This window comes from Arvicanthis niloticus, chromosome 22 (genome assembly GCF_011762505.2).
Source record: "Arvicanthis niloticus isolate mArvNil1 chromosome 22, mArvNil1.pat.X, whole genome shotgun sequence".
Classification (NCBI taxonomy): domain Eukaryota; kingdom Metazoa; phylum Chordata; class Mammalia; order Rodentia; family Muridae; genus Arvicanthis; species Arvicanthis niloticus.
In genome coordinates this window covers 13,107,343-13,135,332 of record NC_133429.1, presented here as the reverse complement: position 1 = coordinate 13,135,332, position 27,990 = coordinate 13,107,343, and the positions used below count along the sequence as shown (strand labels likewise).

General features: G+C 42.2%; 1 protein-coding gene across 1 annotated transcript in view; it reads left to right on the top strand.

The window, feature by feature from the left end:
- The window catches only part of Ano4 (anoctamin 4), a 367,952-nt gene that overhangs the window by 6,028 nt on the left and 333,934 nt on the right, over window positions 1-27,990 (top strand). The window contains exon 2 of the mRNA XM_076919933.1: window positions 2,962-3,213. The gene's annotated coding sequence lies outside the window, so the exon portion shown is untranslated. The remainder of the gene's footprint in view (window positions 1-2,961; window positions 3,214-27,990) is intronic.

Sequence of the window (27,990 nt, the reverse complement as noted above, 5' to 3'; positions counted from 1 at the left end):
CCCTTTCATGTTAAAGTGACCTCCAGGCATAAAATTATTTCATTGTTATTTCGTAACTGTAATTTTGCTAGTTACAAATTGTAATGTAAATATCTGATATGTCTTAGTTAGGGTTTTAGTGCTGTAAACAGACACCATGACCAAGGCAAGTATTATAAAAGGTGACATTTAATTGGGGCTGGTTTATAGGTTCAGAGGTTCAGTTCAGTATCATCAAGCCAGTAACAGGGCAGCAACCAGACAGGAATGGTACAGGAGGAGCTGAGAGTTCTACATCTTCATCTGAAGGCTACTATTGGAAGATTGACTTCCAGGCAGCTAGGGTGAGGATCTTAAGCCCACACCCACAGTGACACACCTACTCCAGCAAGGCCACACCTCCTAATAGTGCCACTCCCTGGGCTAAGCATATTCAAATCATGATAGTAGTATATCTGATATGTGACCCTTCAGTAGTCTCTACCCACAAGTAGAGAAGCACTGGTCTAGAAAGAGGAGAGGGAGAGAAAGGGGGTGTGATTATACTATAATGTCAATATTTTTTTTAAAAAATCATTTAATGAAAGAGACGAGTGTCTGAGTGGCAGGACGAGGCAAGGATTCTTTGGCATAATAAGGAAGCATTATGATTTTAATTTTTAAAAATAAAGGATATAATAAAGCATCCATTTAAATGAGGTACTCTCAAACTTCACTTCCATAGCCAATACCATAGAAGGTTTTAGAGGATAGTCAAGAAGATTGAATCAGAAGTGTCGTCTGGAAAACATGATTGGGCTCACTGCTAGGGACAGCCTTCAAACTCCTCCCTGGTTCCACTACAGTTCAGAACACAGAGAGGCTGAGTTCTTGTTGATGAGCCCCGGAGGCTTCCTGATCCTCTCAGAAGGTTCACTTACATTCCCTGCATCCCATGTGATGCCTTCTATAAAGCTGACCAAACGAGGATGAGAAAAGCCCCGTTGGCATGATTTTTAGCGCTTTCCTTTCCTCAAGTATAATTGGGTTCCTCTATTTAAAAAAATGTCCAGAAAGGAATAAATAACACAAATCTGACTTTTCAGGGCCCAGTTCCCATTTGTAGCTCCTGGAACCTATCTTGACGACTTTCTTAGCGACAGAACACACACAGCAGAGCATGCATAACCACTTTGTTAGCAAGAAAGCACATCTGTGTTGTCTTCAGAGTGTCTGCCTTCAAATCTTGACTTATGTGTAATCTTGACCATGGGGGAAGATATAGCTCCGCTCAACCTCAGTTTCTTCATCTGTTCATGGGACAAACCATGCATGATTGACAGGAATGTTGTAAAGTTGACATGTGATGATGCTAATAGTTCCCTTGGTGCTGTGCCAGTAAGTACTAGGAATATTGTCATTTTTGATTTCTAGGCTTTAATCGCAGCTTTAGTGTGGATGATACTGGGTTCATGGTGCTTGCCTCGTCTCTCTTGCCCATCATTTCCATTTCTTGCTCTTCCTAACAAATGTGTTCACACCTCTGTTTCCACTGAAGCTCAACATCTCAAGACACACCTGGCTTTTCTCAATCCTAGAAAAATCTAGACCTCCTGTTCACACTGGGCTGAAGAAAGAACCGTTCTCTTTGTCATAGACAAATATCAGTGAAAGACAGGTATCAGTTACTTTTCTGTTGCTTTGATCAAATACCATGACCAAGGCTACTTATAGAAGGAGGTGTTTATTTGGGCTTGTGGTTCTAGGGCAGTGGCTCTCAACCTTCCTAATGCCCTGACCCTTTAATCCAGTTCCTCATGTCATGGTGATGCCCAATCATAAAATTAGTTTTTTAAAATTATAATTTAAAGTTACAACTATAATTTTGCTACTGTTTTAAATCCTAATGTAAATATCTGACAGGCAGGATATCTGATATGGGATCCCCAAAGGTATCTCTACCCACAGGTTAAGAACTGCCTGTTTAAGAGTACATTGTGGCAGAGAGGCATGGAGACAGACACAGGGCACTTACATCCTCAACTGCAAGCACTAAGCAGGAAGAACAAACAGGAAGTGGGAAGAGGCTGTAAACCCTCAGAACCCCTTCCCCCAGTGATGTACTTCCTCCAGAAAAGAATACAAGTTCCACAACCTCCCCAAACAGTGACACCAACTGGGGAATAAAGATTCAAAGATCTGAGCCTGTGGGAGACATTTTCACTCAAACCACACTGGCAGAGTTAGCTGGTCACTGCAGGCTCTTTCCCTGTGTCCATGTGGCTGTGTCTCTGAAGTTCGTTTTCTTTACTGAAGTCAGTGTTTTAATTCAGTCCTTTAATGACCTTCACACGCCCTCTGCTCCATAGCCTTTCACACGATCTCCCTGCAGCCCTGTGTTGGGGGAATTAACTGAACAGAGAGTGTCATTCCGGAGCCAAGTGGCTAGGGACTTGTAGGATGGAAGTGAGGAGAGCCAAGTAGAGAAAGACGAGAAAGGAAGTCTGAAGATAACTAAAGCACCTTCTAATTCAAGGGAGGCTCAGCTCGGAGTGTAGAAGTAAGGCTTGTCTGTAAAGCGTGGGTGGGGGCAGTGTGCTGAGTTGATGTCTGTGTGGTGACTAACATGGCGTCACCATATACATCCACTCCACAAAGCTTCCCTTTCTACTTCTTGTCTTCCTTTCCCTTCCTGTCTTGCTTGGTCTCTCAGTCTGTCCTCCCATCACCTGGACTTTCTTCTGACACATCTCCTGTCCCAGCCTGCTAACACCCTTTAGGCATCACCATGCCGGATACTGTGTGGAGAAGCCAGGAGCTTCCTGGAAGACGTGATCAATAGGAAGTGATGGTTCTGACTGTCTTTACTAACATTAATGTAATCCCACTTTATAGACCTTTAAGGACCTTGCTTTGCTTTGCCTTCAAGATAAAATCTAGCCTCTGTGGATCTTGGCATGTCTTATATTAATCTACGCTGGCTGAATCTGTTTATTTCAATAGGCTACGATGTTGCTGGGCCTGTTGCGATTGGACTCACCCACTGGAAGAATCCCTATGTACAAGGCAGACCCACCCTCCCATCAGATCTGCCGCTCCTCCTCTCCAAAGATGCAGGCATCCCTGTGTACCACCAGGCCTTCACTCGCAAAGCTGACCTGGCTACACCTTTGTCTTGTCCGGCCTCGCTGTCCATCACTCCAGTGCCTTCTTACAGCAGCAGCAGCCAGGAAACTCTGAGCCAAGACACAACAGGTAACAATGCGGGTCTTTGGAGGTTCGGGTCTTGGCATAGCTAAGGTTCTTTCATGCATTTCCCTGCTGACCAGATTGTGCCATGCTTCTGCTTGTGTGATGCTCTGGACTCCCACAGTATCTCCATGCTCCCTGTTTAATCACTACGTTGGACCAGAGGGAAGGTTGTGTTTGGAGACATGCGACTGACATGTTATTCCATTTGCTAAGACGTTCCCTAGGAATCAACTTCGAATCAGGAGTCTAAGAAGCAAAAAGTGAGACTTTTCGCTGTGTAATTTCTGTTTGAATATCTTAGAGCCAGTTCACTTTGCCTCACCGAATTGATCTGTGATGGGGGGGGGGGGAGGGGTCTTGAAAACCACAGGTGTAATCTGGCCAGCCAGCTTCCTGATTTTGAGCAGCCAAAGAATTAAGCTTAATTTTTTTTGAATCTATAAAGTCTCATTAATGTGACTGCCTAAACATGAGATGAACAAGGATAATAGACACGTTCAAGTGGATGGAGGAGAGACCATGGAGCCTGTGCCCTACACAAAGAACTACAGGCAACTAAGGAATGCTGAGAGCAGGAGAGATAGTCTTTCTCAGGGAAGAACACAACAACTGGTTATCCAACACCAGATGGTCAGTCCTGAATACACACAGAGAAGCAACATTACACAGACTGAGCAAGGATATATATATATATATGTATATGTATATGTATATACATGTATATTTTACATATGTGTATGCATACATACATATATGTAAAACAAAATAAATATATATTTAAATAAAAAATATAAAATTCCACTCAGTCTTACAAGTGATCCTTAACACTCTTTAGATTTCAAATGAGCAATTCATCAAAGACACTTTGGAGGAAAGTTCTCATGGTCTGTGAGAAAAATGAGTAAGCAAAATCCCAGCAGAGGACATATATATGTGTGTGTGTATATTGTATGTATATGCATGTATATATATATACACGAACATATATATCAATAATTAATGAAAAATAAGCCATGAATGTGAAAGAGAACAAGGAGAGGCATAGGAGGAGATTTGAAGGGAGGAAAAGGAAGGAAAAATATAAATATATTATAATCTCAAAAATAACAGAAAAGATAGGTTTTTTTTTTTACATTTTAAGTGGTTGAGAAAAGTTAATAATATTTTATGACATACAAAAATTATATAAAGTTTGAATTTCAGTTTTTTACATCAGGTCTTTTGTATGGGATACAGCCATACTTTTGTTTATGCAAAACCTACAGTGATCTATGCATGACAATGCAGAATCAAGTAATCATAACAAATTTTATAGCCTGTAATGCCTAAAATGTTTACTGTCTGATCCCCTTTCAGAACTATTTGCTGACCACTGATCTATGTGATTTTTTTTTTAGAAGTCGTAACTTAAACAACCAAGTCACAACATTTATGATATGTCACATTTGATGGAAGAGCCACCCGTGCAAGGATGGCTCACTTACTGTTCTTGTTTCTGAAGTTTGGGTGGAGGTTTAAGTGATGTAAAAATTTATGCTGCTGTATGTTCTGTAGCTACAGCACTTAGTCCTTGGCAAGCAACAATTCACAGATGCTGCCACCTAGAGACAAGGTACTAATGTTGCAGAAGTTATGGATGTTTCCAGGTAACCACCACTGAACTTGTTAAACCTGAGGATCCCTAGGCAGCACCCCAGGTACCCTGTGCACAGCACAGTGACCCTTGGCATAGTGCATTTTACAGATGGCCTCTCTTGGGGTGTTGATGTGTCTTTGATTGAATTGCTCAGTTGAAATCTAAAAAGTGTTAGGGATCACTTGTAAAACATTAGCTCTGCGCATGACAGAGTTTAGCCATCTTTTGATTATCCTGACTAAGGGTCACCTTGCTATAGAGATATCTATGTAGTAAGCTCAAATGTCTTTGGGACTTTGACTTTTATAAAGAATTTCCTCTCTCTCTCTCTCTCTCTCTCTCTCTCTCTCTCTCTCTCTCTGTGTGTGTGGGTGTGGGTGTGTGTATGTGTGTGTGTGTGTGTGTGTGTGTGTGTACATGACTGCATGTATATTGGCTAGGTGCCAGCAGGTACCTGTGGAGGCCAGAATATAAGATCCCCCCCCCAAATGGAGTTAGAAGACAGTTGTTAGCCCAGTATGGGTGCTGGGAACTGAATTCTGGTCCTCTGCAAGACTCCTGGTCCAGTGCTCTTAACTGCTGAGCTGTCTGTCCTTCCAGCCCCAGGGTGTTTGGTTGTGAAGAAGAATGACTGCATTTGCTCTTGTTCAATAACATTTGAAGTTAAGAAATCAAATGGAGTCCCTATCTACTCCCGGTCCCTCAATCCTTCCCCCAACCCTTCCATAAACGTCCCCAAGCTCTGCCCAATGTTTGGCTGTGAGTCTCTGTATCTGTTTCTGTCAGCCGCTGGGTGGAGCTTCTCAGAAAACAGTTATGCTAGGCTCCTGTCTGCAAACATAGTAAACTAACCTGGATCTGTGGGGGCTCTCAGAGACTGAATCACCAACCAAAGAGCAAGCACAGGCTGGACGTAGGTCCTCTGCATATATGTGTAGCAGATGTGCAGCTTGGTCTTTCTGGGAGTCCCCAAACAACTGGAGCAAGGACTGTTTCTAAATCAGTTGCTTGCCTGTGGATTCTGTTCCTCTAACTGGGCTCCCTCGTCTGTCCTCAGTGGAAGAGGATGTGCCTAGCCCTACAGAGACTTGATGTACCAGGGTTGGGGGATACCCAGAAGGCTCTCTACCCTCTCAGAAGTGAAGGAGAGGAGGGATAAGGGGAGGGACTGTGTGAGGGGGGATCTGGAGGAGGGGGACATAGATCAAGTTGTAAAGTGAATAAATAAATAAATAAATAAATAAATAAATAAATGAATAGAAAAACATAAGAGAGATCAAATGCTTTCTGTGTTCACAGTAGGGGAATGTTAAGGTATTTTTCAGCACAGAGGAGTGTGAAATGGAAGCCACCAGGTGAACGTTTTACATTCCCCATCAGTGAGCCCGTTTTTCTTCCCAAGAAGCAAGCTGATTTTGAAAAGAGCTTTCTATTTTGAACTTCTAGGTTTTTCAAAAAAAAAAAAAAAAAAAAAAAAAAAAAAAAAAAAAAAAAAAAAAGCCAAAATAAATACCCACAATTCATTTCAGGGCTTTCCTGTAACATTAACAACAACTTTCTCCATGTAACTGTTTGTTATTATTTTCTTATCAGCATTATTGTTGCTGCTGCTTGTTCACGTGTGCTGTACAAGGCACACGTGAACACTAATGATATCCTGTACACGTGGCATCAACTTTTAGAAAGTTATAGGTGCTGTCACGGCTTCTATAAATGTCAAGGTTTTGCTTGTGTTGTAGGCCTTCTGCATTTATTTTCTTGCAGTAGTTTATTGATTTCAGTGTATAAAATATTTGTGTGAAAGTTTTGCTGCTTTCGTTATTTATTTGTCTTAAAATACATTTATTTATATCTTTTATTTTTAAAATTTTTTCTTCTGTTGCTAATTAGAGGAAAATTCTGGAGTTACAAGGGTCAGTACAATTGTACAAGTTTGTCTTGGAGATTCCAGAAGCTTCCAGATGTCCTTTCACAAGCATAACTTTTAGCTCTATAACCTCAGCACTGATAGAGAAGAGCTGATGAAGCTTACATCCGTGTAGCTAGACACTTAGGTATTGATTATTGGGATTTTTGTATGCCTATGAGCTTCCATAACCACACTTTAAACATTTTCACATTTTATAAACGCTATCATTCTACATTCCAGGGTGAATTAACAAAATCTTGAATGGATAGTCTAATTTGTGCTGTCAATGTACTCCTGGGTATGACGCCAACCACTGGAGCTTAAAGAAAGCTAACTCTTCCTTCCCCAGGAGCAGCCAAGGTCTACAGCTCCGCAGTGAGGGGTGGGGACTCACAAGTCCCTTCCCTCCATCTCCAGACTGTTTTTAATTCTTGCCACAATTCTACTCATTTCTCTTTCTCTTCATTGTGCAACTGACCCGCACAGTAGGTCCTTGTTCATTAGACTTAGTCCTAGTTTCCAGTGTGTGCAGTGAGCAAGCTTTAAAACCCTGGATATATTGCTCTTTCCTAACGACAAATGATGCATTGCCAGTAAATAAGCAGGTTAAGATGAAAACGCAGTCTCTATTGCTGGCTTGCCTCTATCTATGCATCCATCCATGCATCCATGCATCCATGCATCCATCCATGCATCCACCATCCATGCATCCATGCATCCATGCATCCATGCATCCATCCATGCATCCATGCATCCATCCATGCATGCACGCATCCATCCATCCATGCACCCATGCATCCATCCATACATCCATTCATCCATGCATCTATCCATGCATCCATCCATGCATCCATTCATGCATCCATGCATCCATCCATTCATCCATGCATCCATGCATTCATCCATTCATGCACCCATGCATTTATCCATCCATCCACCCATCCACACATCCATGCATGCATCCATCCATCCAATGTGGACTACATTCTTTTCTCGTTTGTGCACTATGATATGCCCTTTGGATAGGAAATTAAGACATATATCACAGTTCTCTCAAGCAAAGTAATGCTTAGTGGAGAAAACAGATAAGAAACCAAGTGTTCTAATATAGTGTGACAAACATTAAAATAGAAGTGTGCTGGCTAGTGTTATGTCAATTTGATGCAAGGTAGAGTCATCTCAGAGGAGGGAACCTCAACTGACAAAATGCTTTCATAAGACCAGGCTGTAAGAAAGCCTGTAGGGCATTTTCTTAATTAGCAATTGGTGCAGGAGGGCCCAGCCTATTGTGAGTGGTGCCATCCCTGGGCTGGCGGTCCTGAGTTCTATGAGAAACAGGTCATGATGTACAAGCCAGTAAGCAACAGTCCAACCATGGCTCCTGCATCAGCTCTTGCCCCCAATATCTTGCCCTGTGTGAGTTTTGGTCCTGATTTCCTTAACTGATGAACTGTGATATGGAAGAGGAAGTAAGATAAACCATTTACTTTCCAAATTACCTTTACTCATGGTGTTTCATCGCAGCAATAGAAACCCTAACTAAGGTAATAGGATTTCACAGTGAGGAGTGACATGCATAAACAAACTTATTTCATTAATAAAGTAATTAATTTAATATTAAAAATACCAATACAGGTTATGTATGGCTTGTCAGAAATTCTTGGGACCCAAAATGTTTTAAATTTTAGAATTTTAAAAAACAATTTTGAGATGTTTTCATATGCATATTGACACATCTTTAGGGTGGAACTCAAGTCTGAATACTGAGTTCATTTACATTTTATATATGTTATATACAAAGCATGAGGTGATTTTATACAATATTTTTAGTATGTGACTTGGGTGTCAGGTGTGAATTTGCCACTTGACACATAATGTTGCAACTTAAAAGGATAACTATTGGAACCCTTCAGGCTCCTTAGATTGAAGGCCTTTAACCTCTAGATTTATAATATATTAGTATAAAATATATTATTAACATATTGGTAAGACTATATTAATGGAGATATACATTTCTTCAATAGAAAAAAATTGAGAGAGTTTAAGAAATTTCCCATCTCAGACACTCATGTGTGTTTCATTCCCAAATTTTGATTGCCAGGTTTTACAACTTGTATCACTATCTCCCAGCTTCCGTTTTTTGGTCACCCCCATACAGTCCACTGATCCTCATCCCCTCCCTTCCTTCACCCTCAGTTCCAGTTGCATGCTGAAGGCCCTCAGCTAATTCCCATGCCTGATTTATCTGACAAATTAGAAAGTTTAGTTATAGCTGCCTAATGGGCTTTTCAATTTGTTCTTAGATATTTTAAAGTTATGTACCCTGGTACATAGCTTTTGTCTGGTAGCTTTCATAAAGTTGAATTTCCTATTCCATTTAATGGTGGCTGAGTCTATTTATTTTAGTTTGGACTGCTATAGCAAAAATACCATAGATTGAGTGGCTTAAATCACAAATATTTATCTTAAAAAATGTAGGCTGGGAAGTTCAGGGCTGGGGAACCAGAAACTGGATAGAGTTTCTGTGCAGACTCTCTTCCTGGTATCCAGATGACCATCTTTTGGCTATATCATCTCATGATTAATGCTCTGACTTTAAAACTCTATCTGTCTATCTATCTATCTATCTATCTATCTATCTATCTATCTATCTATCTATCTATCTGTCTGTCAGCTCCTTGATGGCAGGTCCAGGCAAGAGGAGAGTGGTCTCTGTCCTGCCGGGTCTAGCCAGATCTCTCTTGGGCTGAATGGGATGGTGAGTGTTGATGACCTAAAAGAAACATACCGGGCCAAGAGTCTTGTCGAAGCAGGAACTCAACTTTATTGCATCAGCCTCTTGATTATATAAACTCAGAGCATAGGAAAGTGGCTTTTGGTGGGTGAGATGATGTAGGAGATGGAGAAGAGTGATGGAGGGTATGGGGTAACTGACAGGGTCAATGGCAAAGCTCTACATTAGCAATGGCAGGGCAGAGGCAGGGCCAAACAGGTCTTGCTGAGTCACCCCATACGGAAGTGACTGTGATAGGTCTTAAAACTCAGTCTCGGGTTTGTCCACAAGGCCCAAACCGGGGCTGAAATGGGGCCCAACATCTATCTATCTATCTATCTATCTATCTATCTATCTATCTATCTATCTATCTATCTATCTATCATTTTAATGTGTATTGATATTTGCCTGCATGTATACCTGTGCACTACTTATGTGCTAGGTGCCTTCAGGGGCTAGGAGAGGGCACTGGACCTCCTGGAACTGGAATTGTAGAAGCTACCATGTGGGTTCTGGGAACTGAATCCAGGTGCTCTGCAAGAGCAGCAAGTGCGCTTAACCACTGAGCCATCTCTCCAGCCCAGTGCTCTACTTCTTTTTCTTTTTCTCTTCCTTCTCCTCCTCCTCCTCCTCCTCCTCCTCCTCCTCCTCCTCCTCCTCCTCCTCCTCCTCCTCCTCCTCCTCCTCCTCCTCCTCCTCCTCCTCCTCTTCCTCCTCCTCCTCCTCTTCCTCCTCCTCCTCTTCTTCTTCTTCCTCCTCCTTCTCCTCTTCTTTGATTTGTTTGGGTTTTGAGACAAGGTTTCTCTGTGTGGTTCTAGATGTCTTGTAACTAGCTCTGTAGATAAGGCTAGCCTTGAACTCACAGAAACCCACCTGCCTCTGCCTCCCAAGTGCTATTAAAGGTGTGGTCTACCACTATCCAGCTGTGCTCTAACTTCTTACAAAGGTAAAATCCTTTTTATGAGAATTCTGCATCATGGCTAGTTGCCTTCCAAGACTTCACACAGGAATTAGGATTTGAATGGGTAAAATTTGACAGGACATAGGCTTAGACTCTATTGAACCATTCGGATTCCTGAGCCCCACACTTCATATCCTTAGACTTAATCTTCTGCTGGCTTGCAGCCTCTGTAGCTAGGTAGGCAGACATTTATTATAGCCACCTGGAAAATGTCTCTAAGACCTTCTTCTCCCTCCCAGATGACACTTTCAGCTCAAGTGCTCATTTTTCTACTTAGTTCAGTGTAGGACTTTTCTTTGGAGCTTTTTTATACTTTGCTTTTCCATGTTCAGAGAATTAACTTTCTCAAAGTCATACTGTTCCCATCTTCTTCCTTCTGCTCTTCTCTTCCTCCTCCATTCCTCTTTTTCCTCTCTTCATCTTTTCTTCTTCTCCTTCTCTTGCCCCTCCCTTCTTCTCCCTCCTGCCCCCCCTCTCTCATTCTATGTTCTCTTCCTACTTCGTTCTGTTCTCTCCCAACTCCAGCTGAAAAATTTACGTTGCTTCTTCTTATTAGTGGAATATGGTTTAAACACTTTATATGTGGTACACAAGGGCCTTCTTGACTAGCTTTTTAAAGAGTGTTTCTTACCATTCTCTGTGGATGCATCTAGATGGTGTTCTACATCTATTCCCTAAGAGCCATGACTTTGCTTATATTGGACCACCTATGTGGATATTCTTCCTTATAATATCCTCCTAGAAAATTCTTACTTATTCTTTAAGGTATCTAAGAAATGGCCCTTCTATGAACTTATTTTCTGTTTTCTTTACACACCTTGTCATTCATTCTGATTCCATTGGCAGTTCTTTAGATGCCATGATTTCTGCTGTGAAATACATAAACAGAAAGGCCAACATAAATTTAGTAAAAGCCCTATTCTGGATGAAGAGAATGGGAAGAAAGGAAGATTTACTTAAAGTAAAAAAATATAAGGAGCACCAAGTACAACAAATAGAAAGAAATCTGCATAGTTCTATGTTATAGTAAGTCAGCAAAAACAAAGAGACAAAGATGTAAGAAACAGCCTGAGGGAAAAGACACAAAATCCAGACTTTCTGATAGTAATGACAGAGAGCAGAAGACATAGGTTTGAATCTTCCATGTCCTGAAGGAAATGAGAATTAGCTCAGAGTTCCAAATTGGCTAGACAAAACTTTGGAAAAATACTTGAAACTCTACACTATACCACCTTCTGAAATATCAAAGAATATGCTTATTTTAGAAAAAGAAATAACTTGAATCTAGAAGAAATGATCAAGATGAAAGAATAAATGTCACAATATTATGTATTATATATCTTGTATTGTGTATATTAATATATATTAATTATATATTATGCAATCTGTATTATATATTATTATATTATTTATTATTGTATATATGTGTGTTTGTATTTTACTTTTAAAAGATCATTCTAGAAGGAACTTCTCACTCCTCTAGGGCTGTCACTGATAAAACACATTCTTCATTTGTTTTTATTGGATATTTTATTTACATTTCAGATGCCATCCCCTTTCCCCATTTCCCCTCCCTAGAAAACCCCTATCCCATACCCCCTTCTCCTTTTTGCTTTTAAGCAATTTTTTAAATGTTAACCAATGGCTTTATAAATCTGGTAATGCTCAATATCAATCAGAACTGTAACCTAATACCCAACCTAAATATATCAACTATCTTTGACTGGCGGAGACATGTGAACATCTGCCTCCATGTCTGGCCCCCCTCTCTCTTTCTCTCTCATCACCTAACTCCCCCTCTCCTTCTACTCCTCCTCCTCTCCTTACTCCTCCTCTCCTTACTCCTCCCACCTTAGTTCCTCCTACATATCACCCTTCCTGTTAAAATAAAACTTTTCTCTCAAAATACAGTTAGAGCATAACTATACCAATTTATGTCAGTAAGGTGCAAGATAGACCTAATACCCAGTCCATCATTTTGTTGACTAAGCAGAACCTCTGTCATCTCTCCTAAATAAAAGACTTAGTTCTGAACCTGGCTTTTTTTTTTCTTGGCTTTAGAATGAATGTCAGCTGAAAACCATCCTAACAAATCTTTTCTCTCAAAGTAAATAGCAAGGATTGGCTATGAGACTATAAGTTTTCAACTCCATCAGAAATCCAGAATGACTGAGTTAACTGAAATTATGGGAAACACAAAGCACAGCTTCTAAAACTTAGCCAATTTATAGAGACTGCTGAACACCTGGACAATCCCTTTACTACAGAACGTTGGAGCATCCGATCTTCAGCCTTCTGGCCCAGGATCATCTGACAGACCTAGTGATGCAGAATTATTAAGGGCTGATTACTCTGTCTTGGCAGATATAATCAATCGACTGTTCTGCAAGTGTGTCTTTTTCTGGACAGTGATTTGTCTGTGGATGGAAAGAGGCAATTCTTGCCTAGTGGCTGACTCACCACAATTGGAATAATTCCAAAGATGCTCAGTTTCTTCTTAGAATCCAAGACAGGAAGCTGTCAGGAACAGACAGGTCTCTAATCAAAATGAACATTAATACAGAAATATTTGTAATGTCAATTCTGTGGATTTCTGATGTTTTGAAAACCAACTACTTATGTAAGGCAATCTGGACTGTTGTCTGTTAACTCCTCTCAGCTATTTCTAAAGAAAATGTAGAAAACACCCTAACAATAAATTCAAAGCCATGAATTTGATATAGGCCCTTAACTCACAGGCTAACCATCTCAAATAAGTTAAAAAAAATTAAAGAAGGACGGGGTCTAAGCCTTGTATTCCTAAATGTGTTATACAGGTGCAATGCCTATGATAGTAACAATATTCATCTCACTTTTATATTAATAAGAAGCTCGAACCAATGAAAACCTTAAATTTGAAATCAAAGTAAATTTTGTACCATTTAAGAAATTATAACTTCATCTTAATAACAATTATACATATTTCTACCAGTAGGTTATGGCTATGCAATAAATCCTAGCTAATCCTCCCTGTTCCACCAAAACCACTACTTTTCCCTAGAAAGACAGCCCAATATTAACCACCTCAGTCCCCAAGCCCAGGGAATAGGGGCGCCGACTCTTCATTAACTTCTTCAAGCTGATTATGGGTGTTGAGATATTAGAAGAGGGGTTGGGGGAAGAGTAAATTGATAAGCCTCTGACACTGTGTCTTCACTGCATCCAGCTGGAATTCCAGGACATCAGAGGTTCGAGCAGGTCTGTTCAGCTTGCCTGATGAGTAGATACACCAAGGCTATGCATTCTGCAATATACAATTCTCAAAACAAATTTTAGTATCAAGATAATTGTTTATTTGAATTCTGGAATCTAGTCTTCTGGCAGCCTGCCTCTGTCATGTCTAATCCATATAATTCTGGGAGTTTCTATGAGGGTGTGCTCCCACCATCCTCCCATTTTTGCCTTCCTGCTCTCAAATTTCCCAACATCAGAGAATCCAAACTTTCGGGCACCTAGGCCCTCCACTTCCACTGATGCCTAACCCCTTACCCCATTCCCCCCCTCCAATTACTATGAGGGTGTGCTCCCACCATCCTCTCATTCCCGCCTCCCTGCTCTTGCAATTCCCCAACACTAGGGAATCCAAACTTTCAGGTACCAAGGCTGTCCACTTCCACTGATGCCTGGCAAGGCCACCCTCAACTACCTATACAGGTGGAGCCATGAGTCGCCCCCTTTGTGTTCTCTGGCTGGAGATTTTAGAATGGCTACTCTAGCTTGTTTCTTAGGACCATTTGATTGAAAAATTGTTTTCCAGCCTTTTACTCTAAGGTAAAGTCTGTCTTTGTCACTGAGGTGGGTTTCCTGTGTGCAGCAAAATGCTGGGTCCTGTTTATGTATCCAGTTCATTAGCCTATGTCTTTTAATTGGGGAACTGAGTCCATTGATGTTAAGAGATATTAAGGAACAGTGATTGTTGTCTCCTTTTATTTTTGTTATTAGAGGTGAAGTTATCTTTGTGTGGTTATCTTCTTTTGGATTTGTTGGAAGAGGGTTACTTTCTTGCTCTTTCTAGGGTATAATTTCCCTCCTTGTATTGGAGCTTTCCTGCTATTATCCTTTGTAATGCTGGGTTTGTGGAAAGATATTGTGTAAATTTGGTTTTGTCATGGAATATCTTGATTTCTCCATTTATGGTAATTGAGAGTTTTGCTGGGTATAGTAACCCGGGCTGGCATTTGTGTTCTCTTAGGGTCTGTATGACATCTGTCCAGCATCTTCTAGCTTTTACAGTATCTGGTGAGAAGTCTGGTGTAATTCTGATAGGTCTGCCTTTATATGTTACTTGGCCTTTCTCCCTTACTGCATTTAATATTCTTTCTTTGTTTTGTGCACTTGGTGTTTTGATTATTATGTGACGGGAGGTATTTCTTTTCTGGTCTAGTCTATTTGGTGTTCTATAGGCTTCTTGTATGTTTATAGGCATCTCTTTCTTTAGATTAGGGAAGTTTTCTTTTATAATTTTGTTGAAGATATTTATTGACCCTTTACGTTGGGAATCTTCACTCTCATCTATACCTATTATCGTTAGGTTTGGTCTCCTCATTGTATCCTGGATTTCCTGGATATTTTGTGTTAAGAACTTTTTGCATTTTGCATTTTCTTTGACAGTTGCGTTGATATTTTCTATGGTATCTTCTGCACCTGAGATTCTCTCTTCTATCTCTTGTATTCTGTTGGTGATGCTTGTGTCTATGACTCCTGATTTCTTTCCTAGGTTTTCTATCTCCAGCGTAGTCTCCCTTTGTGATTTCTTGATTGTTTCTACTTCCATTTTTATGTCCTGGATGGTTTTGTTCAATTCCTTCACCTGTTTGGTTGTGTTCTCTTATAATTCTTTAAGGGATTTTTGTGTTTCCTCTTTAAGGGCTTCTACCTGTTTACCTGTGTTCTCCTCAAATTCTTTGAGAGTGTTATTTATGTCCTTCTTAATGTCCTCTATCATCATCATTAGAAGTGATTTTAAATCTTGCTTTCCTGGTGATACGGGGAATTCAGGACTTTCTAGTGTGGGAGAACTAGGTTCTAATGATGCCAAGTACCCTGGGTTACTGATGCTTATGTTCTTGTGCTTGCCTTTTGTCATCTGTATCTCCTTAGTGCTACCTGCCCTGTCCCTGACTGGAGCCTGTCTTTCCTATTATCTTGGTTGTATCAGAACTTTGTGGGGTGGGTGTAACTACTGGGGTAAGCGCTGGGGCCCAAAATCTGCTCAGTGCTCAAGCTCAGACAGGATGCTGCCCAGGTTAGAGCTCTGGGAGCCCGTTTCCTCTGGGTTCTTAGAGATTGGGGGCAGAGCTGCCTCCCAAGATCTGCTCAGTGCTCTGGCCCAGACCAAAGGGAACCAGTGCTCCAGGCTGGGAGTGACTTCCTGGGTCCTTGTGGGTCCCAGTTACTCCCTGTTTGGGGTGAACTTTGCTGTCTGCTTATCTAAGATACTGCCCGGGTTAGAGTTCCTGGGAGCCCCGCTTCCTCTGGGTTCTGTGTGATTGGGGGCAGAGCTGCCGCCTTGGATCTGCTCAGTTCCTGGGCCCAGACTGATAACACACATTCTTAACACATTTGCTTCCCTATACCTTTCACTGTGTTTTATCTCACCTGAATTGTAACTTAGGATGAACGTGGGTATTTTCTTCTTCACTTATACCAGTTTTGGTACTGTGAGTATTTTTCATCTCAGTAATGATTAACTTTTGGGATTGCTCTATCAGTTGTAGGATATCTGGATATGTCTCTGGCTTGTTCACAGCCTATTTCAGATGTAACAGCTACAGCTAAAAATGTCTGTTGGCATTGCCAGATGTCCCCTCGGAGAGTAAAGTCATTTCAGTTGAGAACCACCACCTTACACTCATTGGCCATGATCTCTGAATCTCTGCTTGGTGAGAATGTTCTGGTAACTTACTCACTGAGAGTGGAAAAAATTTCCCCTAGAGTTAGAGATATTTTCCCCCCTAGAAATGAAAGTCACACCCTTGATTCTTGCCCTCTTTTGCCAGTCCCAGTTTACACTCCTTCTGTATATCTTCTGTTGGTGGACTTTCTGCTTCTCTACTTGTAAGAACAAATGAGAACTTGCTGCTCCAAGCTTCTATTGCTCTTCTCCTGCCTCCTGTGTCTCACCCTTTTCCCTTCACTGGTCTGTTAGAGCTGGGTTTTAGGAAGAGACCATTAGTGAATTACAACATTGTTCATGGGCTTTCTAAGTATATCCTCATCATTGGCGGGACATGAAGACATGAGATGGCTGCTCTTTGTTTCATTTACCTTGTGCACTTAATGTCGAGGCAGAGCTCTTGCATCTTGTTACAAGATGGAAAATACTTATCCTCCCCTCCCACTTACCTAGTGGGGCTTACTGATAGAGAAATGTGTGTGAGCTCTGAACTTCTGAGCTGTGCCTACTGGTGGTGATGCAATGAGTCTGGGAGTATAGAGTATCTTGTAACAAGTTCCCATCTAGTAGCATAAATTCAGTATCTTTCAATAAATTGTGACCAGATATTTTCAGGACCAATGCCAAAAGGAAACATAGAGTAGTTAAATTTTCAGAGGCTGGATGCCATTAATAATGACCCTGCAATTTGAGCTACTGATAATATGCAGAGTAATCTGACCTTGTTAAAGATCTGTGTGTGATACAAGTTGGGGGTCTGCCTATGCTTTAGAACTAAGAAAATGATTGCAAATGTTCACTCAATGGGAGAATTAGCTCTAAGAAGTAAAACACCAAGTTTTTTTTTCAAGTTTCATGTTTCCCTAAATTTGACTCATCTTTTCAGAATTCAAGGCTATGTCGCTCAGTTATCCAATCTAGCACAATCCCATTACTTCCGTCTTCATGTATGATGGTTATTTTGTCATAGAAGATTGAAAACAGCCGTGAATCTAGGAACAATTAATGGCCCATGAGGACAAAGTCAATTAAACAATATGGCTATGAAGTCACTAGAGAATTATGCCAAGAAACTGAAAAGCTTGAGTTAAAACTGCCTTGGTTTTTAGTTATAGTTCAGAATAAAGCATTAAGAGGCCACATCAGAGTTACCCATTCACTCAGTTATCTGAACTCTCACTGCAGAGGAATTTTCATTCAGCAACATGGCTGCTCTGATCATATCCAAAGACACTCTAGGTCTGTGTGATCCAGCTGGAATGCAGACATACCACACATCTTTAGTCCCTCTGGCTGAAAGAGACACACACCCTTAGTACGAACCTTTCATCCCAAACAATGACATCTAACTGAAGGACAAAGTGAGGAATCACCGAAAGATTTGACAGAATGAAACAGAGATAGGGCATGCCCAACTCTCAGGTGAACAGCTAAAGAGCAGCTCAGAGTGAATGCAGTTCAGGCAGCTGAGTTCAGCTGAAAGGAATTGAGTTTGGTGTAGTCAGTTGAGAGTCAGTTGGGAGTCAGTGCAGTGCAGTGGAGTTAAGTTCATGAGTTTGTGCAGTTCAGTGTTCCGCGCCCCTTCCGAGTCCCCTCGCCCGCAAGAGAGACACGGGAGGCAGTGTTCGGGTAGTTACTACAACGAGGCTTTATTCTTGTATCAGCTGAAGCAGAAGACCCCAAGCCTGGAAAAGGCACTGCTTATATGCACCCTAGAGTGGCGTGTTCACTTCTGATTGGCTGTTCACTCATCACCCCATATTACGCCCCAGGATGGGCAGTGACTTGGCACACTTTCGCCTCTTGCACCTGCGCAGTTTAGTTGTTTACTTGTGGGAGCACCAGATGCCAGTGCCATCTTGTAATGGCGAATGTTGTCACCGCTCGCCTCGGCTCCCTACATCTCCCCCTTTCTATTTTATTAAGATGGAACAGCCTTTTGCCTATCAAGTGTGGCACCAACTCAGTGAGGGAAAGCAGAGGCCTGATCCCCTGTGCAAAATGAGATATTGTAATGGGTTTCTTCTCTTGTCAGCGTGCAATGAGTAATACTTCCCATACCCATCTTGATGCCTTTTGTCGGGGAAAGGGAGCCTCCACCCTGGGGTGCCACCAGGGGAGGAGGTTTCTTGGCATCAAACCTTTGTGCAATCAGGCATACTTTCAGGAAATCTATCCACACTCGTGGAACATTCCCTGCCGAATACCCACTCGCAAACACCTCTAAATATTCAGGTACCACAGTTATTCAGGCAAGGGCTGGCTAGACTTAGACCTCTCATCAACCCAGTGCAATGGGCTGAACCCTTGGGGTGCATCGACTGAGGGTCTCAGTCATCAGTTACTTTCTTAGCATAGATAGCCAAATTTTAGGGGAAGATCCTTGTTCCAAGGCTACGAGTGCTTGGGCGATAGTGACCTTGTCACGTTTTTGTTGGGCTCTGAGCTTGCAGACCAATCATAACATGAACACTAATCCACAACATAGGGCTGCACCAAACAGGCCTATCCCCACCCTTTCCTTAAAGAAAGAAAAGGCAGAAGAAATTCAAGAAGAAAGTCCTTTAACGATGGAGGGAATCCAGGCGGGTGGAGTTGACAAGAATAATTTCTCTGCGAAGTTGTTCAAGAAGATTACCAAAATTTTCAGACCAATTTCCTGAAAGATATAAGGACAATTTACATGAGAGATTGGCTGCTTTTGTAAAGTTTTTGTATTGAATGTTGGTAATACACAAAGCTCCGAATTTCCTTTCACAGCCAATTTATGTCAACTGAAATAAGATATCCAGTCTTCCCTCAACCAAATCTAATCTCTGATTGAGTATCATAATACCTCCTTTCAATTCTGCTGTGGAGGAAGAGTGGGTAGCCATTGCCTGGCTAACTCTTTCTGCCAAATATTGACATATTCAGTGGTTTGTACTTGGTGAAACATGGCAATAGCTCCAACAGTAGCACCGTCTGCTCCGAGCATAATAGCTGTGACAATGGCTGCCATTATATCAAAATCTCTCTTCTGTCGAAATAAAGTCAAAGTCCCAGACGTCTGAACGGGGATAGGGATCCATTGTGGTATTCTGGCTATTAGGGACTGCTTATAGACAAGAGCAGACCAGCACTGGGACATAAAGCAAGTTACATTGGTACAAGTATTAAAGGAGTGGTTGGATAAGATGAAAAGAAATGGAGGATACACACAAACTGGAGTGAGGCATTAATTCGCTTGGTATAGTTAAAGGTATAGGAGAAATTCTGTTTAGCAGAAGCGGCGCCTTTTAAGAAGGCAAGGGCATAGGTTTTGGAAAAGCAGATAGAATAGTCCATCTAAATTCACTATATATACTAGGAACCCAAGCTTGGAGAATCCATGTAGCGATCAAAAGCATTCGTAGGGGAACCCGCTGAGGAATCATCGTCCACAACTGTGAAGCGTCTCGTCAGGCATTCCGGCAACCAAAACGGGTTGTCTTCTTCCTGTGGAAAAACACAAACCGCTCCCCTGGATCTTATTAAAATAGGATCTGGGCCTTTCCATTGACCAGTCAAAACATCTTTCCATTTTATCATTTCTTTTGGCCTAGTTGGTTCCAGGCAATGGCGATCAGCCGCCATGTTGCCCTGACTGTCCAAATTCAAAAAATTAAGAGTAAAAAGTGCCAGAGAGACAATAACCCGTGGCACCGTGGGCAGAGCTTCCTCAACTTCTTTTTGTTTTATCAAATAAGTTTTAAGGGTACGATGAGCACGCTCAATGATGCCCTGTCCCTGAGGGTTGTAAGGAAGACCCGTCAGGTGTGTTACCTCCACTTGGCGACAAAATTGTTGAAATTTTTGAGAAGTGTAGGCTGGTCCATTGTCAGTTTTAAGGATTTTAGGCTTTCCCCAGGCACTGCAAGCCTCGAGACAATGTTGAATAACATGGGCCGCCTTTTCTCCAGTCAATGGAGAGGCGACCATAACTCCAGAACAGGTATCAATGGACACATGCAAATATTGTAATTTGCCAAAGGATGGGATGTGGGTAACATCCATTTGCCAGATCTGTAATGGCCTAATTCTCCAAGGGTTAATTCCGGTATGGGGAACAGGTAGGAATTGACAGCAGTTTTGGCATTGAGTCACGATATCTCTAGCCTCCTTTCTAGTGATGTTAAATCGGCATCGTAGCATCTCAGCTGTCACATGAAACCTTTTATGAAAGGCTTTAGCCAAATCCAATTTTGGCGAAAGGGCAATTGGAATCAACTTTGTGGCTCGATCTGCCAGGTCATTTCCACGGGACATAGGTCCCGGTAAGCCTGAGTGAGCCCTAATATGAGTTATAAAGACAGGGAATCTTCGCTTAGCCAGGGTAAGCTGAATCTTTTGAAACACTTCTATAAGTCTGCTAGATGTCTTAATTAACCCAGCAACTTCTAATGCTTTTACTGCATTAACCACATAGAAGGAATCTGAAACAATATTTAATTATTTAAATTATTTAAATATTTAATTTAATATTTAAGGGACCTGGAAAGATTTCCAGAACCTCTGACATCACTAGGCATTCCACAATTTGAGGTGAGGTTTCATGGTATTGTTTGGATGTAACCTTATCATTAACCACATAGGCACCCACTCCTGTTTTTGACCCATCCATATAAACTACCATTCCATCTGGGAGTGGCTCCTGAGACACAATATGTGGAAATATGATAGCTTGAGTTAAGGCAAATTGTAAGATAGGATGCTTAGTATAATGATTATCTATTTGACCATTGAAGGAAGTAACCAGCACTGCCCAAACATCAGAGGTCGCCGTTAATATTTGGACTTGATGGGCAGTATAAGGCACTATCAAAACCTTAGGTTCCCTTCCAAAATGGGTAATGGCTGCTTTTAGTCCACGAAGGGCAAGTTGAGCAACTGCATCTGGATACCTTTCAATAATCTTTGCGGGAGAAGCATTGGGATGAATCCATAACAAAGGCCCCTCTTGTCACAATACAGTGGTGGGTAAGCATCTAGTTTTGAAAACACATAAATCAAAGGTTTTGGTTTCATCTATGCGTTTCAACTGGGCATCTTGTAAAGCATCTTCTACTACTTGTAGAGCATGGCTCGCAGCCGGTGTTAAGGCCCTTGGTGAGGAAATATGAGCATCCCCTTCCAAAATATCAAATAAAGGTTTCAGCTCGGCCGAGGGAATTTTTAAAAATAGTCTTAACCAATTTATATCACCTAATAATTTCTGAAAATCATTCAAAGTATGTAAATGGTCTCTATGAATCTCCAATTTCTGAGGAATTATCTTTTCTGGATAGATAACTGTCCCTAAAAAGGAGCCAATTTCTGAAATTTGAACTTTCTCAGTAGCAACATGCAGACCCCACTGTTCCAAGGTGTTTAATAATAAGGGGTATGAGGTCTGTAAAGTAATTAAATCCTTATGACACATAATAATGTCATCTGTGTAATGGGCCAGCAGCAGAGAGGGAAATTGTTTCCTAATTGGCTCGAGGGGTTTGGAGGGAGGATCTGACCTCTTATATCGCTAACAGAGCGGCAATCCCAAGCCAGATGATAGCCCTTTCCACACCTGGTGCACAGTTTTGATGGTATTTGATTATTTGGGCACTCTTTCTTCATATGTCCCACCTTCCCACAGGCAAAGCATCGGGGCATTTGTTTTGAAGGGAATTTTCCACGATTCTGACCTTTAAGGAGGACTGCAGCCATTTCTAAGTTTGCTGCTGCAAGTCTGGCATTAGTAAGGGGACCTCCCAAGCCTCGACAGGCTCTCAACCAGTCTTGTAACCCTCTGTTCCTACGAGGGGCAATGACTGTGCAGCAGGCATTCTGCTGTAGCATTTTCAAAGACCATTTGTTCTATCAATAGCATCACCTGTTCCGGGTCACCAAAAATCCTACCCGCTGCCTCGGTCATTCAGGCCACAAAATCAGAAAAAGACTCATTAGATGTCTGAATTATCTTGGACAAATAAAGGTTACTGCCTTCCTTCCTAGGGAGAGACTTCCATGCCTTTATTGCAGCTGATGCTATCTGTGCGTAGACCTGCCAGGGATGAGTGGTCTGGTCGTTCGAGTGTACGCCAACTCCAGCCAGCATGTCAAAAGTCCATAATTGTTGACCCTCAATGCTTGCATTAGCTCTGGCTTGTGCTTGTAACTGCTCATGCCAGAGCGCTTTCCATTCCAAATATTGGCCCATATTGGTAAGTACCGCCTTCACTGTGTCCTGCCAGTCTCCTGGCATCATAGCAGCTGCACTTAATCTCTCCACTTGGGATACGGTAAAATTAGCCCCAATTCCATATGCACGTACTGCCTCAGCTAATTCTTTGACCTGCCTATACTCTACTGGGGCATGAACACGGGCTCCCTCTGCCCCTTCAAAGACCGGAAATGCCAGCTGTAGCTGTCTCCGATGTCCTAGGCTGAGAAATGAATTAGAGACGCTGCCCGGGGCGTAGGCCGGAGGCAAGGGCGGGGCCGAGGGACTCAAGGTCTTTCTTAGTCTTATCTCAGGACGGTTATTTTTGGTCCATATCTGTTTTGTTCATAGGTGGCTGCCTCTTCCTCTAGGCTTTCTTCCTCTCCTTGCGTTAGATCTTCTTCGGAGTTGCTAAGGTCTATGGCGGAAAGCTCCTTAATGGGGTAAAAGGGGGTCCTTTTGACCTCTACTCTCTCTTCACCAGCCAGTGAAGGGTCCTTATTCTTAACAGGCCCTTCACTGGCCTCTGTTTCTTTTGAGTACTCTCCCTTTTTACCAGACTCCTGGGTCTGCTTCTTTTGTCCAGGCCTTCTTGCCTGCTTCCCTTTCCCAGGCTCCTTGGCCTTATCTTTTTCCCCAGGCTCCTTGGCCTGATGCTGGTTAACACACTCTGTTTCTGATACACTGGAGTGGACCTCTTCTAAAACCTCTTGACTTGCATTAATAGCTGTGCTGCAAGTTGGATCTTCACAACACAAATAAGCTAAAATTGAAAGCAACACAAACAAGAGGCCAACTAGTGCAGCGGCAGCAATGGGTGAAAATCCGCTCGCAACCAAGGCTTCCACCCCAAACATACCTCTCAGAGACGTACCTCGATCCTGTAGTTTTTTAACCAAGACTCGGGGGGGGGGGTGGGTCTCCGCGGCGCCTTGAAGTTCCCAGGTTTCGGTACCAGATGTTCCGCGCCCCTTCCGAGTCCACAGATGTTCCTCGCCCCTTCCGAGTCCCCACGGGAGGCAGTGTTCGGGCAGTTACTACAGTGAGGCTTTATTCTTGTATCAGCTGAAGCAGAAGACCCCAAGCCCGGAAAAGGCACTGCTTATATGCACCCTAGAGTGGCGTGTTCACTTCTGATTGGCTGTTCACTCATCATCTCATATTACGCCCCCGGGATGGGCAGTGACTTGGCGAGCTTTCGCCTCTTGCACCTGCGCAGTTTAGTTGTTTACTTGTGGGAGCACTGGATGCCAGCACCATCTTGTAATGGAAAATGTTGTCACCGCTCGCCGCGGCTCCCTACAGTTCAGTGCTTGTTATCAGAGGCAGTTGAAGCCAGAGAATATGGAAGAGGCAGAAGATAAGAGAAAATTGCCAGAGTTAGTTTGACACTAAGCAGCAATTTAGTGAGAAGCTGAGAGAAGCCAGATTGAATCAGTCAGTTTGGAAAGGAGTTTGAGCCAGAACAGCTGAGTTGAACCAGCCAACCAGAGTTCAGAAAGAACTAGGAAGGGGTGAGGTTATTCAGCAATCAGCCTCTGAGATGACAATTATATCAGGCGAATAAAGGAGACATTTACACTCACCACTTAAAGTGTGGTTCATTGGCAATAAGAGGACCTGAGTTGGAGACAGCTTTAGAAACATTTGGGAACAATGGTCTGCGGTTTGTGAGTGAGTGGATGCTATAAGTGTTTTCCAGCATAATTAAACCCAGAGCTCCTTTCTGCTGCCATAATAAACACCACAGCCAGAAACAACTTCCCCCATCACACTCCCAATTAACAACCAAACAATGGGAATGGGGGCTATGGGTACAGCATCTGTAATATTTAGTGTCAGATTAGGACTCATATAAATAAATTTGGACATTGATTTAACATTAAAAGACCTGGAGTCTTTAAAACAAAATTGAAGCTCCCTGGTTTGAACAAGGAATTCTCACACTTTATCATGAACATAGTAAACTGGAGATTCTGTTGAACTGCAGACCCTCCTTCAGTTGGCCTGGGGTGGTGACAGCTTGTATTTCTAGCCTTTTCTCAAGTGCTGTCTATGCTTTTGGTCTCAGGACTTGGAACTAGTACAAGACACGGATATAAAATCTTATGTCAAAGCTTGTAGGATATCCAACAGGCAGGTGTTATAAAAGATAAGAGTGATCTTAAAGGGCTCAGGCACTATTATCTTTATCAAAACATTGCCGCCGAGTTCCTACAGCAGCATTCCAGAAAGGACATTTGCCCCACCCAACAGTTGTGAGTGGAAAGTCTTCTCATACCCGTTACCAGGAAATTTCTGACTCAGGAGATACATGCTCTGACTCCCACATAGACATTTTTTTAGACAATGAAACAAAATGCCAACAGCCATGACACTGACTCGAGAGAGATCTTAGTTGTCTTAGCTCTGGTCCCCTGAAAACCGAGTCTGAGTCACAGATATATATTCATGAAGCTTACTGACATAGTTCTTGGAGTAGTCAGTGTGTCTGTGTGCATGGGTAGGCGGGTAAAGGAAGATGTCTAGACAAAGGGAAGTTTTGAAAAATGGTGCTGCTGAAGGAGGACCTCAGAGAATTGCAAAGGAGATCTGGAATTTGCACCTTGCTCCTAGATGGCCCATAGCAAGGCATTTGGGCTCTCCCATGGTGGCCTGAATTTGAGCTACCACAAGAAAGGGGCATGGCCTTGAAGTTTCTCTCTGCATGGGCAATTCTTCAAGAGAGAGTTAGCTGAAAGCAGTCTCACTAACATCCAGAACAGCTGGCAGTTGCAAGCTGTCACATCAGGTGGTTAACATGAAGCAGTTAAGAGGATATAAATGGGACCACAAATTAGGAAACACAAAGGGATTCTTAGTGAGACCACAGGCAGGAGAAGCTCTGCAGGCCTTTGATATGGGGGTGGGGTGGTGATTGGCAACTTGTATGTGGAAGTCCTGAGTTGAAGTAGGATGGGGCTTTTGAAAGTTTTTAAAATTACATTTTATCTATCTGTCTATCTATCTATGTGTGTATCTATTAATTGAATATGTGTGTTGTGTGTGTGTGTGTAAGAATGTGTGAGCAAGCATGCATGTGCATGTTTGTGGTGCCATATTATATCATATAGGTAGAGATAAGAGGACACCTTTTTGCAGTCATTTCTCTCCTCCCATCATGTGGGACCCAGGGATAGAACTCAGCTCACCAAGCTTAGCTGTAAGCATCTTTATGTGTGAACCTCATATGTTGAAAGCTTGGTTCCCAGGTGAGCCTAGTAGGAGGATGTTGTCATTGTAGGTCTGTTGTGGACTGGTAAAATGGGATCCAAGGTCTCTTCTCTTTTTTGCTTCCTAGCAACCATGATGTTAGCAGAATTTCTCTACCAGGTACTCCCACTTGATGGTCCATCTCACTACGAGACTAAAGTGATGAGGTCAGCTAATCACGGACTGAAACCTCTAAACCCATGGGCCAAAAATGTAACTTTCCTCTTTTGACATTGTTTGGCTCAGGCATTTTTGTTTCAGTGACAGGAAACAGATGAACACATCAAACCCTAAATTTCAGCGGTATAGAACACTAAGCACCCATACAAGTTTCCAGACTCAGATGAGGGCTGGCTTTGTGTTTCTGCTTTTAAGCTGGTTGGTGTCGGCTGACTCAGACCAACTCTAACTAAAGCACCAGGAATGATTCATCCCTGTTGTACAGTCTCATCCTCCAGCACGTAAGTTCTTGAATGTCCTCATGACAGTGCCAGAGGTGTAAGAGAGGAGGTCAGGCTAATCATGTGAATGCCAAGCTTATTCTGATAACAGATTTGCTAATTAATGTTCTATCAGCTGAAGCTACATCACAGGTATGAGCCCAGAGTTTAAATAAGGATGGACAGCCCTGCAGCTGCCAGTGCATACATGGGGCCACCAGATATGGAATTAGGGACGTCAAATAATCAGGAAGAATGATACAGTCTGTCACATCTGTCTTATGTTCAGTCTACTGACCCAAAGCAGGTACTCAGGTAAGTCTCAAATCAGAGACCTTGGGGCTGGGCCAGAGGTGTTTATCTGAAAGAGATTCCTGTTTCTCTCCCCACTCCTTACTTATAGGACCTTCCTTCTGTTCCTACCCCAACTTTCTTATAAAACCTTTTCCTCCTAGTGTAGAGCATTAGAAAAGTAGATGCCTGCAGGTTGCCTCTCTTTCGGTGTATGAGGTGAGCTGGGCCTACCTGCATCCTAGCTGTGGATATAATGTAGTCATAACACAACAGACATTTTACTCACATGTTCTGTACTTGTAAGAGATCTGTCACAGCCTTGGGGACATTTTGAGTTGATTCATGATGTTATGCATTCAAAGGAGAGATTTTAATGAATAAAGCTACCCCTGGTAGATATAAAAATATTGTCTTTTGTCTCAACTTTTTTTCCTCAGATTTTTCCCTGGATCTCTAGCTATCTCTTGGGCTGTTTTGCTATATTATCTCATAGACTTGTCTGTTTCTGTATTCTCTGTTTCATCTGCAGCATCAGTCTATCCTGTTTTGACACAGGGAGCAGAGTCATCTTTCACTCTCTGCTTCCACAGCCATCACCCTTGAATCATGACTGGCCCCATTATCCAACCAGACACTGACATTGCAGATTCTTTGCTAGGGACTGTGGGTGTGGGTGACTAAGGTCTAACTCTCTTTGAAGCTCAGCGTCTAGTTGAGGTGGTGAATTGTAACCACATAACTCAATGTGATGTGGGGCTGTGAGCTAAGTGGTCTCTTTTACCCCCCGCTCTTATCTCATTGATCATCAGTTCTTGCTCATTCTGCCTCCAGAACAATCCTTTAAATCCTATCTTCTTTTCTTCACTCCCATGGCTACGGCCCTTGTGGTGAGTCAAGGCTTAGCACTGCTACCTTGTGGGGCAATATCCCTCTGCCTGGCTTCTCTGCTTTTGTTCATGTCTCAGTCTATCCTCTCACTGGACCCAAATGCTTTCCATTCTCATAGTCGAAAACATCGATCTAAATCTGCTCTTTCTTGGCATAGAAACAATCATTGGGATAGAAAGTTTTTCAGTAAGTTATACAGGCAACTGCCAAGTGGCCTATCCATTCTACTTCTGAGTGTAAACCCAAAAGATTCAGAGAAAAATACTCAAACACTTGCAAAAAATGCCTATAGCACCACTATTTATAACAACCAAAGAACAGACGCAGAACAAGGCCATCAGCTGCTTGGTGAAAAATGAAATGTTACATGTCTGTACAGTGATACTATTTTTCAGTCAATAAATGCATAGTGCTGGCTGGAGGGGCACATGCCTGTAATCTCAACACTTGGGAAACTGAGGCAGGGGGATTTCTG